General features: G+C 42.2%; 1 protein-coding gene across 1 annotated transcript in view; it reads right to left on the bottom strand.

The window, feature by feature from the left end:
- ANKFN1 (ankyrin repeat and fibronectin type III domain containing 1) overlaps nucleotides 1–12,203 on the bottom strand; it is a 191,205-nt gene extending 179,002 nt beyond the window's left edge. Inside the window, exon 1 of the mRNA XM_074970973.1 lies at nucleotides 12,052–12,203. The gene's annotated coding sequence lies outside the window, so the exon portion shown is untranslated. The remainder of the gene's footprint in view (nucleotides 1–12,051) is intronic.
- Nucleotides 12,204–16,909: the final 4,706 nt, after the last annotated feature.

Raw genomic sequence — 16,909 nt, forward strand, 5'->3', positions numbered from 1 at the left:
TGCCAATATCACCATTGCAAGTGGCTCTAATTGATTCCCTCTGGTAGCCCCAGTCTGCAGCCATTACTTCCCCACTGAGAATTCAGACTTTTAAGTCGTTTGGTGATTCCAGACAGTTTTCAGTCACAAAAAAATCCACCAACTAATTTGGCAGTCCTGCGCTATTCATTTCTCCTTGGCAAGAGACTAAATTCTCCCCTAACCCTTACAGTTCATTTCACCTTCCAAGTCAGGATTAAGGCTTATTTCTAGAATTGGTCAAAAAAAGTGAGCATTTTTCACAAATTAGTGAAGTTTCAATTTTCTATTCATTGCAGGGCAGTGCAGGGGGATTCTCTCTGCTTCTGCCTATTCCAGACTTTAATTTCATTTTAGTGAACTTTATAAACACATTTCAAGATGCATCTAAGTGACTAGGAGCTTAAGTCCTCTGATTTTTAATTAGACTCAAGCTCCTAAATGCTTAAGTTAGCTTTGAAAATGGGACTTAGCAGCCTAAGTCACCTGGGCAGTCTTGAAAGTTTTATCCTAAGTGGCTTTTGAAAATGGGACTCAAAAAGCTTGATGTTCCTCTGTGTTGAATTATATATAGCTGAGTTAAACACCTTAAGAGAGGGGAAAGAATTTTTACAGAATGGCATATTACAGCCCCATTTATAAAATCCAAATGAATCAGTCCCGAATGATGAATGTTATGCCAATGAAAGCCAAAAGGAATCGATGATTGGCCTCCAAATGCAAAAAGATGAATACAATCCAAAAAGTGCATAAGCTTTCTGTAAACACCCACCGCCACAAAAAAGGCTTGAAAATATCCTGTAGAAAAAGCTGCAGGAGCATTGGCAACCGATACTCTGCCAAATTGAATGCACAGGAGTCTGAAATAAATACTGTTATTTTACTATACTATGAATTTGCTGTAGTAATTTCAGTCTCGGAGCGGGGGGGACTTGTTACAATAGAACAGGATGAAATAGCAATTTATATGCTTTGCCCTGAGAGTATTTCTATCTGTATCAAAGTGTGTGTTTGGAGCTTCTCTGATTGTTGCCCAAATGACCGTGAAACAAGACTAGGCCGTTCTATCCAGGATACAGAAATACCACATGTATCACCAGCTTTGGTTTGCTGCTGTTGTGCATTAATATTGCACATGTTTACCTCCAGCTTTAAAACACTGCAAGCAGCATCTGATTAGAAATAGAAAGTGAAGTACTTGAGAAAGATCCTTATTCAGGAAAGCATTTAAGCACATGTTCAACATTAAGTATGTGCTTTAGTGCCCTCCCTGAATAGGGTCACTTTCTTGAACTGCAGCTAAAGTGCCAACGGGGATATTAGAAATTCATCATCTCATATGGCCGGTGCACTGCATATTTGGTACTCAAAGCCCATGGGTTCCTTTGCTCACATAAAATCCCCACTGCCTGCAATATGATTTTTAGGTAACACAAGTATTAGCACTTGCATCAGCGTGTAGCTGCATCCACATGCAGAGGACTGGCCGGTTGGAAGGGTGGTCAGAAGTGTTGCCAATTCAGATGTTGGGGGGGAGTGGCAAATTCTGGACCCCCTCAGCAGGGACCCCATTCTGGTTCCCACTCATCTCCCGTCACTTCCTGGCCATCAGCAAGGACCCGATTCTGGTCCCTGCTCACCCACACCCCATGCCTCTTCTTCCCCGCTCCTCTGTCGGCTGGGGAATATCCCCTCTCTCTGACCCACACAGAGCAGTAACCAGTGCCACCAGGAGTCAAGTTCTGGACAGACTCCCCTACACTCCACTGCACACAAATAGACTCCTCCTCAGGGGTTCTGGAACAATTTTTATAGTAGGGGTGCTGAGAGCCACTGAACCAAACTGTAAACCCTGTATATGGTGGAAACCACTTCAAGCCGGGGTTCGGGGGGATGGCAGAGTACTTCTAATGTAATGATTTCATAGTCTTTAGTTAATGACTGTAATTTTCCCTAGAGGATTATCTACGAATACCTCAGTTTATCCATATTTGTTTCATCAGCTTCCAAAACAACTGCAAACTATGCACTGAACATTTTACTATCCTCCACAAATTTCCCACGTAATACTGGAAAGGCAGGTTGCGCATGAGGAAAGAGGCCTTTCCGCACCTAATGCTGTACAACCAGAGTTCCAAAGGAATGGAATACTGGCAGAGGTAACAGGCCTAAAATACACCCAGCTAGGCCTCAACATTCATGAAGCGAAGTCTTTCAGTGTGAATGTAGGAGAATGCGCTCGAGCAACCAGCTAATCATTATTTAAAAGGCAAATACACTTATTACTGTTGGACTTGCAGGAAACCAAGCATACACCCCTCTCGTACACACACGGTACTTCATATTTCATAACAGCACGTGATGAAAAAAGCTGCCATCACAAGCTGGGTTCTACTAACCCATTCATCCTCCAAAGGAAGAATAGTGTCTTAAATCATGAACTATGCTGTTGCACATTTATTCTATTTTGCAACAAATGGCCTAACAATTGAAATTGGAAATGCTGCAGCAAGCAGTCACACCGGGAGAATTAATCCTAAAAAAATTATTCTGTAATATGGAAACTGACAGAAAACAAGTGAGAAGTTGACCAGGGCTAAGCCTGAAGTGGAATCCCAGAAGAACACAAGATTCACTATAGATATTTGTTTCAAGTTTATAAATTCTTTGGGACTGCCTGGGCAGTTGGTTTCACAGTCACAAACACACAGCCGGTTGTCATCTTTCATCAAGGTATGCATTTATTTTCTTACATAGTAACGCAGTGTAATGGAGGCTTTCAGAAAGGATGGGCTTCCGTAGCCCAGGTTTACCCTCTGAGCATCCTTCTGAGCTACCCCTGTTTGATGTTCTTCAACCTTCTTCCCTCTACCCTTGGTCATAGGGGTATGGAGCTCTTTCCATGGAAAGTCCACCTCCACATATTCCTCTGTTAACTTAGCACCATCTCTAATGATTCTGCTTGTGCCTCTGAACCCAGACTCTTACAGTCTCAGGGTTAGGGCCTCAATGTCCTGTCTATCTGGCAGCAACCACTGAGTCGCTCAGTCTGACAATTTCTGTACAAAGGCCCTGGGACATATCCCACCATTCCAGCTGGCTGCCCTGAATGTCTGGCAGTATGTCTCAGCTGGCAGGCCAACTCGGTCCAAAATAGTGGCCTTCAGTGTATCATAGTCTTTGGCCTGGCGTTCGCCCAGGGCTGTATAAGCTGCCTGAGCCTCGTTGACCAGATAAGGAGCTAGCCAAAGTGCCCGGGCACCCTTGTCCTGTCCGGTGCTAGTAGCCACCTGCTCAAAGGTTGGTAAAAAGGCATCAGGGTCATCCCCTAGGGCCATTTGACCAAGTCCCAGGCCTATCATTTGATTTCCAGCCCCCTCACTGGAACTCACCAGCCTTTGCAAGAGCCGTTGCTATACTGGGCCTTGATGAACTCTTGCAACATTCACTGCTCTTGCACGTGTCAGCTCAGAAGTGCTTGCCTCTCTGCCTGCTGCATCCCCTTTGGTTGTTTCATTAGCCAGCCCAGCATCTTGCCCAGATCTCCTTCCTACACACAGGTTCTCCTTAAGCCTCCTCTCAGCTTGAGAGAGTTAGTGCTCCCGGAAAAAGCCACCGGGTGTCGCAGGGCACCTCTGTCGCTACCTGCTGAATGGCACTGTCTGGCCAGTTCAGGAGGATTCGGAGTCACAAACACACACCACGTTGTTATCTTTCACCAAGGTGTGCGTTTATTCTTTTGTTGCATAGTAACAAGCTTGCTGCAAGGGTTGGCTTCCCTGCAGCCCTCACACTTCAGTCCAGGCCCATCCTCTGAGCTGCCCCTTGCTTCTTGTTTTTTCCACTTACATTCTCCCAATTACCTCATTAGCCCAGTGATTACCGCCCAGGTGCTCACAATCTCCCAACAGAAAGTGCATAATTGCCTCCAGCTGCGCCTGCAGCCTTCTTCAGGCTGCAGCAATGGCAGGGATCCGGGTGCTGCGGGTAGTGCACGTGCTCTATAGTGAACTGGAAATGTTGTTATACAGTTATCCGTAACACATGCGTTATAGTCACTGCTTAGAAAAATAGACAGGTCAGTGATTTGCAATTTGTTCTATCAAAGACAAGTTAATAACTTTGGCTGGAAAAAAAATAGTTTTGCAAGCTTAAGGTAAAGCATTACAACCGGCATGACACACTTTTGAAGCTTTTGAAATGATCACCACTTTGTTAAATTTAAAACCTCTAAGGTGATTATTACAGACTTTTATTATTATTTATTTGTATTACAGTAGCATCTAGAGACCTTAACTGAGACCAGGGCCTCATTGTGCCAGGCACTGTGAAAACACACGCTAAGAGACAATCCGTGGCCCGAAGAGCTCACAATCTAAGTAAATAAGACAAAAAGAAACAGGAAAGTGAAGTGACTTCAGCCAAGGCTACACAGCAGTTTAGTGGCTCAGGTAGGATTAGAATTCAGGTCTCGTGGCTCCCAGTCCAGTACCTGACCACTCTGCTTTCCTGGATGCCCAGATTATATTACTGTATATGGAGAGAGGCATGATATAGTGTTGCAGGTACAGGACTGGGAACGTGGAATTTCAGAGTTCCAGTCCTCCTTGAGATGCCCTGCTGGGACATTCAGTGAGTCACTTGTCCGCTCTGAGATATGTAAAGCAAGTATTACTACCCCCATTTTATAGACAGGCGTTTGAGGAGAATGAACTAGTTAATATTTTTAAAGTACTCTGAAGATGAAAATTGCTATGTGAGCCTGACCCAAAGCTCACTGACGGGTTTGGAAAGGCCCAGTTAACTTGAAATAAATAATTTTCCATTCATCAGCACCTGAAAATCCTATCAATCCTAGATCCTGGTCCTGCAAAGAGAACTGTGTGAGCAGACCCAATGTGGAATCCCATTGAAGTCAATAGGGCTCTGGGCAGGAAGGATCGGGGCCACTGGGATTCGTATTCTATTACTAACATAGGCAAATCAACCAGCGTCCTGAAAGCAGCATCCTTCATTAGCTAAATAATAATTTAAGCCACAAAGGCCTGATTCTATAAACACTTACGCACAGAAGTAACTGAATTCCATGGGACTACACAGGTGAGTAAGTGCTTGCTGGATCATACAATGTATTGAGCATTTGCTACTTCCATACGTAAATAATACTGCCATTGCCACAAATTAAATAGGAGATGTAAAACTTCATCTAGTTTTCCGCAGCAAATATTAAGCTGAGCTCAAGTCTTTAGGGAAAAAATAGCATGTAATAATGATCACACTTATTCTATACATACAGGTTCCTAGTATATCACCAAGTTTGTGTTTTACTATCATTTGCCTTTCTCTTCACTACCAATTCCCGCAGAGGAGTTCCTTTTTTATTCATTTTGTAAGTTTACCATCAATCATCCTCTTAAAGAGCTTGCCAGAAACTTGGACAGAGGCTCATAATAAAATAGCGGAGACAGAGAACTAATTGATTTCTATAAATAATGTTTAGCTGTAAAGGTATGAAAGGTGGTTAGGACCACATGCATTAATCTTCCTTTTAGCCATCTGTGTCTGCAAAGGCACATTATACACTGTGACAAAGTAACCCCACTAGATTACACGCAAATACAGTGGGGTATTAATATCATACTCCTTTCTCCTTTAGATTCTCTAATTACCCCGCAAGTTTACATGCTACAATTTTTTAACTTTATTTCCATTACCATCTCTACTATGACAGCATATAGAAAATGACCCTGTTTTTTTTTTCCTTTTCTGGACGATGAATGTAAATTTAATCTAAATTCTAAGTCTGAACTCATTCTAACCATGCTGTAACGACTGACAATGTTCAGTGTAAACACATACCACCTTCACAATAATACTACTGTATGTCTTGGAAGAAAATGAATAGCCTAGATTAATGCAACAGAAAGCATTAAGCCGTAGTAAATTCCATCGCAATCCCATTTTGCTGCCTTTAAACGGACAATATTCAGGAATTGCTACTGCTCAGCTGCATAAATTATGTTATCCATGTGAAATTACATTATTCTTTATGTAGTGCTCTAAGGGGCACATACTTAGCTGGTATAAATTGTTGTAGGTCTACTGAAGTCAATAGCAATAGACCTATGACATTGCACACTGGCTAAGGATCTACCCCTAAATGTACAAAGCACTTAACCAAAAGATAGGCGTCCTGCCCCAAATATAAATGAATGTGGGTGATTGCTTTATGCTCATTTGACAAAGATAATGGAGGAAGAAACATACTTTATTTAGGGATCTTAAAATGCTGGAGAACACTGTCAGCTACAGTGACATCTGTCTTAAGTGATGCCCAAAGGAGCCAGCAGAAATCAGTCTAGCAGAGTTGATCTAACTAAAGGTCAAACAAAATCATTCTGGACATATTCTGGAAATTGAGGAACCTTTAAAATGGTCCATATTAAGGCAGGAGGCTGTCTATTGGACTTGGCACTTAATGCGGGTTTCACTGTATATTACATCTAAATAAAAAGCAATGGGATTACAGAGAAAGTCTTGTGCAGCGGATGTCACATTTAAAATTATGAATATTAGGTCCTTGCAATGATTTATACAGGCAGTGTCAGCCTATTTAGCCCTAACAAACTTTTTCAACCAATCATAGGGCTTAAACATCCAATGCAAAAACAAAATAAAATGCTATGTTGAGGTTTGGTGTTTTTAAGGATAACTTTCTGGCTGTCTACTAAATAAAAACTGAACGATTACCTTCACTTGTGAGCCAGAAAAAAGTGTCAGACCAGACAGAATTCAATAAAAATGGCCGGTTCTTTTCCAGACCTTTTTGCAATGGCTGTACATAGATTTTTCCATATATAAAATGCCTAGTGATTTAGAAAATATAAAAGAAGCACAAATGGGTAAATTGATTTAAATAAGGCAATTCTAGCTCAGCACTGACTTCTGAATACATTCAACACACGGTATTCTAATTGGTTTTGAAATATGGTCATAATTTTAAATATTTTTACAGAAACCCTCTCAGACTACCATACAATCATGCAGCTTTTACACAGAGTCAAGTATTTCACAATGCCTTTAACTTTGCTGTTCAAAAGGACACTGAGCACCATAAGTCAACTTTCATGAAATATTATTTTAACCATTACAATGTCTGGTTTTGATTTGAAATCCCTATCCATTTTAAAATCCAGTCAGAATAGTCGAGGCCTGGATTCAGATACAAAGAACATTTTAGTGTCAAGCTAAATAAAGCTAACCCTTTCCCGTCCCCAAAGAATTCAGTACTCCTTGAGGATGCATTCAGCCATTGTGTATTCCCACATTGCCCAAGAAGGTGCTAAAGAATCTAACCATTTATGAACAAAGATTTGTGAAGATCTAGATATCTGGTTATCACAACTGCCCATATGAAAAGAATATTTGCGGGGGACCTGACCAGGAGTGTGTTACCATATGATTTACACTAGGGATAGGTCTGAACAAGGTCTGCGGTAACCTTGTACTTTGAGGAAGTTTAGATCCAGGTACAACTTTCCATTTTTGTTTTAAACCCCAAGATTATGTATCTGAGCATTGTCAGTATGTGAATGGAAAAAGTGATATGAGCCTTGGAAAGTTTTAAGAACAACGGTTTTTAGGATATTTGATCAACCCTACAAAGCTCTGTCCTTAGCCCTCTCTCTAGGTGAGCTCATAGCTCACCTGCAGCCTTTATGTTACAAATCTACCTCTCCACTCTGAACCTGCCTCTTCCCATCCAATGCTGTGTCTCTGCCTGTCCCTGTGACGTGTTCTCCTGGATGTCTTGATGTCAATGTCAACTTAACCCAGCTGAAGCTGAACTCCTGGTTTTTCTTCCAAAACGCTCCCCATTCTCTGTCATTGTTGACCATGACTAGGTAGAAGGGCTTAGTTGATATTTTCTTTTAAAATTATATATATGAGTCTGAATCACCTTTACACTAAAGCTGCAGGAAATCAGCGGCAGAATCAGGGATAGAACCCAGACCGCATGTGTTTCCAGCCAATACTGTAACCACAAGACCAGCCTCCCTCTCTAGTCACTGCTGATCCTCCTATGTTGGCTAGAAAGCCAGGAAAAGCCACTAGGGGTAGCCAAGCCTGAGCCTTCCAAATAAGGTGTGGAGGAAACACAGTAAAGGAATTTAATTTGTGTTGTGATTCTCCTGGCACCAGAGTCACATGATCCCACAGGGCGGGGACTGAGGATGTCTCTGAGTGGTTGGGTACCAGAGGTACGCGCAGGTGGTGATGGACCCCTCTTAAGAAGGCTAAAGGTTAATATTTTACCTATGTACGCATAGTGATGCATTGCTAGGGATGGCGACAAAGAGAAGATGAGACGGTGAAGCGATAAAACATACATACTTTCCTTTGGGGACGATTCCTCTTATTTTGCTTTCTATTGCCCCAAGCATCAATCTAGAGTCTAAAGTGAAAGCCCCTGGGTATAGGCAGTGACAATCCATAGCAGCTGCCTTGCAGCAAACACACATACACTCCTAATGACAATCCTGAAGAGAGCTGAGAAAAATAAACAGGCAATGCTTCTCTTCTCACGGGACGTCACCGTAATGGAGAGGAGTAGGAAAAGGTAACATCCACGAAATGGAACTGCTGCAGAAGAAAAATCATCTTGTTATTGAAAATGGGGGCGGGGAAGGAAGTTCGACAAAGAATATGACTGAAGAATTAATAGAAATAGAAATGTCCATCTCATCGTCAATAAAAGAATAAATCAGTTGTACCATGCAGGAGAGGACTAGTCCATTAAAAGCCTCAAGCTAGCCTTCCTATAGAGAGAAGAAATATAAACCTGGCAGCATATAGGACATTTGTTGCTTTTGGAAAGGAGTTTGTATTAAAAATGCCAAATCTTTGTCAAAAACTGTACTCTGCATAAAAAACAAAAACAAAACAAACAAAACAAACAGACCAGTTATCTGCCCAAAGATCGACATGATGACAAAAATGGGAATGGGAGGCAAATCATCTCCCCGTGCAAGTCAGCTTTATTTGGAAACATTACATATGGCCCAGAGAGTCTATACAGAAGAGGGCAACCAGATTTTCTCGCTCCCCCCAGCCTTTTAATAATGTCTGAGACAGAGAGATAGGGGTTGCTCCTCCAAGCATCTGTTGAATCCTTTAAGGTTTTCAGCCACTTCTTCTTGCAATGCCCACAAGGAGTGAGCATAAATCATTTGCTTTATATTTTTATCATGCTACATCATCTGGGTTGCCCAGTGTACCCAGTCCTCTCTAAGTCCATTAAATTTAAGATCTTTGGAGTATGGGACACTTTCAATTTGTGTCTCTTGTACGTAGGAACAAAGGAAGTTGGGATTTTCAGAAGGGTTTAAGGGAGTTAGGTGACCAACTACCATAGACTTTCAATGGGATTTGTGCACTTAAGTCTCTTAAGGCTCCTTTGAAAACCGCAGCATAACAGCTTAGATTGTGAAGGGTTGCATGGGAGCCACTCACAATAGCAGCCCCTATGCTCCCGAGCTGTCCAGTAAGGACTATGATGAAAATTGGGCAGGAAGACATGGGGTCTTGGCTTGCCCCTGCCCTGCAATTGCCTGCAGTGCCTAATGGAACAAGCAGATTGCCCACTCACAGTGCACCTTGGGCAGTCTGACTCCAGACTACCTCCTACTCTAGGCTGTGATAACGGTCACAATAAATAGCAAATAGCTATACAGGTATTCTGAAAGAGCTGTGCCTTCTAATTTTTAGACAAGAAATCAGCCTGGATAGAAAATGATTTCACACTTATAAATCCTGCCTTTCTTCAGCAGCAACAGTCCCATGATGTACAAGGGATAAACTCAAGAAAATGGTGTGATTATCTTTCCTGCTAGAGCATGAAAGTTTCTCCGACTCCTTGACATCCTGTTGCCTAACGAAGCTTCTCTTAACCGTTCTTGTTGATCAATTAGAATTTATTTATCTTGGTCTTTGCAACAAAACAAAACACCCTAACCCTTCTCTTCAGATCAGTCTTACATTATGTATGGGCAGCTCGATAAGTGTGGTATATGTGAAGCACCTGGAATTTCAGATAGGTCCTGGGTACATCATCATTTAATAAGGATAGAATATATTTGACCATTTTGGTGCTGCAATATGTTGCCACATAGAGCTCCTGAACTTGAGAACAACTTCAAGACAACTCCTTCCTGAACCAGTGAATATAGGTGGCAAGAGGGAAGCATTACTGATATGATCTGGATTCTGGTAATGATGCAAGCCAGGCAGTGTCGGCTCTGCAGCCATACCCCTTTGTGCAGTGATCCCATCAAATCTCACAGGTCCAGCAAGAATGAGCTGTGTGAATGTTTGGAACAATCTCCAAGTACCACCTATCTGCTGCAGGTAGCCGTGAGTTATCAATTCCCCTTCCCTTTGAGTCAATAATGACACAGAGCCCCAAAGTACCCGTGAGGGGATACTGTTCTGATAGAGGTGTCTTTCAGAGGAGATATAAAAGGCAATGCTTTGACCATTTATAGCCATTAAAGATCCCACCATGGCACTTTGTATAACAATAGGACAGCGATATTGGTGTCCTGGAAGTACCCCAAAGGAGCCAACCCCCTTGTGTTAGGTTCTGCACAAACATTTAGTAAATGATATTTCCACAGAATGTGCCCCGAGACCCACAAAGTAATAATTAAAGCAATAATAATGTACATCATTGACATGATCTGCAGGCAGCTTATGCCTGTAACTGTGCACCTACTTTGCAAGTCCAGTTATCATGAGTGCCTGCAATAATTGACTATATTAGTAAGTGCCCTCATTATGACTGTCCATGCATAATGCAACCCAATTGCAGATTGGAACTGTCAGAAAGATGATGCACAAATGACCAACATATACGATTACTCAGCAATGGTTTGTTTCCACACAAAAAAGTCTTTTAATATATGGGGTTAATTAACATATGACCAAAACCTTAAATTATATTTAGAAAGCATGATGCTGTGTTCTGAAGAAGGATGCTGTAATTGTTTGGGCCCTAGCCTAGGACTTAAGAGACTTGGGTTCAATTCCCTGCTCTGTCACAGATTTCCTGTGTGACCTTGTGCAAGCCACTGAGAGGCTATGTATAAAATGGGGATAATATTCCCCTCCCTTCACGTTAAAGACTGGGAAGTGCTTTGAGATCCACTGATGAAACATGCTATGTGAGAGCCTGTGGAATTTACATATTGACTTGCTCAAATAAAATTGGGATTGCAAACATTTTGATAATAAATAAAACTGCAGACAGAGCATAAAATGACATACTTTAATGGTTTGGCACGTAATAAGATTAAAACCACTGTGTTATTATATGTTCAATTTCACCACAATACAACATGATTTTCACTTAACCAGATCCATGGCTCATTTCAGGTAAAGCTGTTCACTATATATATATATACACACAGACACACACACATATACATACACACACACACACACACACACTATGCACTTGCTAAGATTCATAAGTACTGTACTGGAGGGAAAAATATATAGCTAAACCTGCAGAAAAAATAAATGGCGTTGAAGGTATAATGAAAATAAGGAACTGCTTGACAAAACTATACCTGCTCTTGAAGCTAATACTAATGTGTGTAAAATCGCAGAGATAATAGTACATTTATATAGGACTTTACATATTCAATCCTCACAATGCCCTGTGTTCTTATATCTCCATTTTGCAGATGAGGAAACTGAGGTACAAAGAGGTGAAGTGGCTTGCCCAAGGTCACACAGCAAGTCAACAGCAGAGCCAGGATTAGAACCCAGGTCTTCTAACTCCTACTCAAAGCAGTAAACCCGCTGATCTAGAGACATGAGCATGTCAGTAAAAGAGGCAAGTATCACATCACTGTGTCTGTTACAAAAACACATACTATTGGAAAGCATTGAGCAGTTCAGTCTGTTAGCATGTTAAACTTCCTCCCCACCAACACATCCTCAACTTGGGATGCTTGCCAGTTCACTTACCTATGATTATCATATTTTCTGTCTGATGCATGCAGAATAATTGCTTTTTGAATGCTGGTTCTGGAGAGCCAGAAGAGTTGTTTGCCGCTAGCCCAGTTGTCGGAGTCTCCACCTGAGATGCTGCTGTGCAAAACGCTAACTTGAAAGAAAACACGAGTGGGGGGGGGAAAGAGCTCTCTGAGAACCTCCACATGGTTCCTGTTGCTAGGGGAACCACTCCCTTTGTCTGCATAGGTTAAGAATGGCTGCCTCATTTGGAGTCGGGCTCTTGAGTAGTGCAAACAGCATAGCAGTGTCAGGAGGGAAAAGGATTAAAAGCTTCAAATGTTTTATGTCCCCCCTCCCCCCCTTGCCCCACACACAGAAAAGGTGATTTCGAATTTTTAAAAGAAAAGTAGCCATTAACAGATTTGGGGGGAGGGTGACATTGAAGATACTGCAGGGTCTCCTTCATGGCATCTGATGGGATGGAACTCAGGTGCACTACACTAGACTCAGATATAGTACTCACTGTTGGACCCAGATTAAACAGAGTGCAGATCCCATCCACCCAAAGCCAAGGGCTCATCGGTATAACACAGTTAAGGCGTGCCAGTTTCACAGCCAACAGTACACAAGGGAGTAAAGTGGCTATCTGGGCCCCAAGAGAGTAAAGGACATCTGACCACCTTTAACTACCCTCACCTAGTGGATTAGTTACCCATTTTGTAGCTGGATAAATTGGAGATAGCCTTTCAGGGCAAGATTGAGCAAGATGCAAACCCAACCTTCAGGAATCTAGTTGAGCACCTTAACCACTCCGGGACTGCACCACTGATTCACCCAAACTGTCCACAACAAACAAAAGGGATCTATCACAACAATCAAAAGCCTCTCCACTTTTTCAAAAATGCTCATAGTAGGTGAGATTTTGAAAGGTGCCATTTTCAAAGGATCTCAAATCCAACTGAACTCCAATGGGATTTTGGGGCGCTAACTCCTTCCTTCAAATATTCTGGCCAGAATTCCTTGTTCCCTTCCCTGCCTCTGCTACCCCCTGCTCCCTGTCCTTTGCTGGGCCCCAGCATTGCTCTGGAAGTGCTCCGTTACCCCCATAGATTCTAGGAATTGATCCTAGGATTCAGTCCAGGATCAATATCGGTCAGTCCTTAGTTTCTGCAATAATCCATCACCAGTTATAAAATGAACGTGCTAGTGTGCATGTTTCTGGATAAGAATTGTTGAAGTGTATGTCAGAGGCTTTATATTGCTAACAACTAATGTAGATTCTCCTTTAGGCCAAGTGCAGGAGCCTGTTCATAGGGAGCAAAAGAATCTGAGTTCTGTCCTTGCTTTGAAGTCATGCTGTGAAGTGCTGAACATAGCTATGTTATAAAATATATTGTATAGCACACCCCTAATCACATCTCCCTCTAGCTTAGAGATGGAACCAAAACTTAAGTCCAGCCACCTTTAACATTCGCAGCTAGACTGTTTCTCTGTAGTGAGTTGCACTGAGATGCAAACGGGTATTTGTAGGGATGAGGGTAGAAGTAGTCAAAATTTGGATCCAGACCCAGATTTTTACACCTCAGGCCAGTCTTAATCTTCATACACACCCATACACCAACCTGCCTCTGACACATACACAGAGCTATTGGGAAATCTTGCAACATTTAATCTCAATGTGGAGACAAACGCTAAGATGATGCATTGCAATTTTGAAACCAGATTTTTTCTCATTCCATCAGGAAGCAGCTGCTGGTGTCTGCAGCAGTGAAAGTCCCAGCCTCCTATTGAACAGAGATGAACTTTGCTTTGTGAAGACTGGACGTTAGGGAGATCAATGCCACGTTTGTTCTTTTTTTTTTTTTTTTTTACAGTCAGGTTTTTGCTATGAGAGAACACCAGGCAGAGAGCACTAGACCTCTATGCCTAAAGCTCGAGTCCAGCAATTACCCTTCAACACAAAGGTTCACAGGATTCAGTCCTTACTTTATTGCACACGTAAAATTTTACTCAGAGACATGATAGGAGCTTTAAACTTTTTGTTCCTTTCAGCAGTGCTCTCTGAAATGTAGCAATGAAGGCAGGTTTGATCAGCGGCCCCTCAGCTCTCCTGGCAAAAGATCAGAAAATGTATGGAGATTATCAGTGAAGGCTTAGGGTTTGCTTTCCAAGGTCACTGAACCAATGGTTAATGTGCAGGTTTCAATCACATCATTCTTTGAAACAGGGAGCAGCTTGTGAGGAAGAAATCAACTCAAATTTCCCTGGTTTTACTCTTAACATTGATTTTGTTTCATCATGTAAACTCCAGTTTTTACAAATTATTTATAAATTAATTTAGCACAGGCTGAAGGTGCCACCCTATTTAAATCCAAGGATTGTGGACAGAGCCTATGAGAACAACAAAAGGAGTGCCCCTCAGATAAGGGAGCAGCCACAGAATCCAGAATCTAACTGATTATGGGAGACGAAGGTTGGAGGGGGGAAACAAGGACAGGGATGTAGCTTGGAACATCAGGATGAGGGACCCTGAGAAGGACACTGAGCACAGAATTCAGGACAGCGGATGCCACCCAGAGGAACTCAGCCTTGATGCATGCCCAGACGAGGGAGTGAAAAAAGGCCCCACAGGGGCAGAGATCCACCCCATCCAGGTTCTTCCTCCTGGTCTGACGGATGGCTGTCTTGGCCAATGCTTGGAAGAGATTGATGAGGCGGCCTTGAGACTTTGTAGAGCCCAGAAGGGAGAGCAGCAGCTCTCAAGAATGAAGCATTCCAGCTGCAGTCAGCACAGGTACAAGCTTCTGCCAATGTGCCTCAGCTCCTGACCTGTAGCAAGCCCCTCTAGTTTTTGGCTTCTCTGCTGAGACTGCCACTAACAGAGCCAGCTGTGGTGGTAACTCCCTCAATGCTCTGTATTCCAGCTGTGTGCATAAAACATGCAACATGGAGACAGCATGTAGCTGACTTCCTATCACTTGGTTAACATCATCAGAAATCAACTGGTCTTTTATTTTTGCTTATTTCCACCAAAATATTCTACACTTCCAATAGCACATTTTATCCAAGAACTTTACAAGCATAGATATTATCCCTGCTTTACTGATGGAAAACAAAGGACAGAGGAGTGAATTGGTTTGCACATGGTCAATACTGTTGCAAAGCCAAGAAGAGAAGCTCTCCACCAAATTCCAGCCTCGTGCTCTAACCATTAGACCATGCTCCCTCCAAAGACAGAGAAGCTGCTGTTTCTCCCGTATTTTGTTGAGAAGGGGGTTTATTACATTCTACTTAATTTTAAAAGAGATTCACTGGAACTTGGACTATTCACAACCCCCTGTAGAGGGATCTCTCTCATCCCCTTTCTAATCTATTGCTTGAAGGATATAATGAGTCAAATAATACTGAAGTCTCATTTTTCATTAGGTTTGTGCTATCTCAGGAATTAATTTGATGAATGAACCTCTCCCATCTCTCTCTCATGTTTATACACTTTTCTTAATTAGCAAAATGTAAAAATCACTTTATGGCTTGTTGAGCGAATCTCTAGAGGAAATGTGATATTGTAAACACTCCTGAAGATTTTAGGATCTCCACTTTTTGCTTAGCAGTGAAGACCCAGCCTTACTTTTAACTACATTGACCAGTTTGCTATTATTTCAAATACAGCCAGTTTCATACCCAGAGGTACTACCTCATTAACACAAAGAGGGGATTCTACTAAAGATCACTTTCAAGAAATTAAATCGTGTGTTCGTCATAATACATAGCTCTCATATGAGGCTTTTCCTCTGTAGATCTCAAAGCCCTTTACAAAGCAGATACGCATTGTTATAGAAGGACAAATGGTTCAGGGGTTAGCACAGTAGCATGGGACATGGGAGACCTACCACAGACTTCCTATGAGACTCTGGGCAAGTCACTTAGCCCCAGTCCCAAGGTGCCAAACTCCCATTGATTTCAAAGGGGTGTTGTAAACATAATGAAGGTTTTGAGATACTAAGCCACTATGATAACAGGGGCCGTTTGTTAATTTTATTGCTGGGATAGGTGACGCACAGAGGGGTAAAGTGGCAAGTCCAAGATCACTTAGCAAACCCCTGGCAGGGCTGGGAACAGAATCCAGGTCTCCTTAGATCTAATCTAGTGCTTTAATCCCCGGGCCACCCCATGGCAAACAACTCAAACCAGATTCTTTGTGGTGGGGAGGGCAATTTTTAGTTTCTCAATGCTGCTACTACAATGCTTCCCATGCTGTGGAACAGTGCATTTTGTACCAGCAAAAACTAGTAAGCTGACAATGCCACCTCTGAATGCCCATCTTCAACAAGTTATTGTGAAGTGAAGAAACCAGTCCCTCTTCTTCTAATGGAGCAGCACAAGAGGAAGAACTTTACCTACCACTAAATCCAAGCTCCTCCAAAGATCAATTAAAAGAGAAATTTACCATTTACAGGTCTTGATATACTAAAGGATTAGCCTGAGTATCAGAAGAGAGAGATCTAGGCAGTTGAGTTATACCATTATTAATGCTTCTTTCTCATCTCTCAGTGTACGCACACACACACACACACACACGCACTTAGAAATCACCTAACAGTGCGACTGAGGTTTATTTATTTACTTACTTTAAAACAAGTACGTGAGAGGTCTGTCATCTGTAAGGCTGAGGCTATGGAAAAGTACATGAGAGTACTGATGATGTTGCTTTCGGGACCTGTCAGTCAGTGTTTTCATTATATATGCCTATTTTCTGTTCATTATTCAGTCAAAACATTGCGGGGGCTGGGGAGGCCTGTGTCTACAGGCTGAAATCTAGCAACTGAGACGGGGAATTGTTTTTACTCCATTTAAGGTGTCTAAGAGCAAT

The sequence above is a fragment of the Natator depressus genome, chromosome 14 (genome assembly GCF_965152275.1).
Source record: "Natator depressus isolate rNatDep1 chromosome 14, rNatDep2.hap1, whole genome shotgun sequence".
Taxonomy (NCBI): Eukaryota; Metazoa; Chordata; order Testudines; family Cheloniidae; genus Natator; species Natator depressus.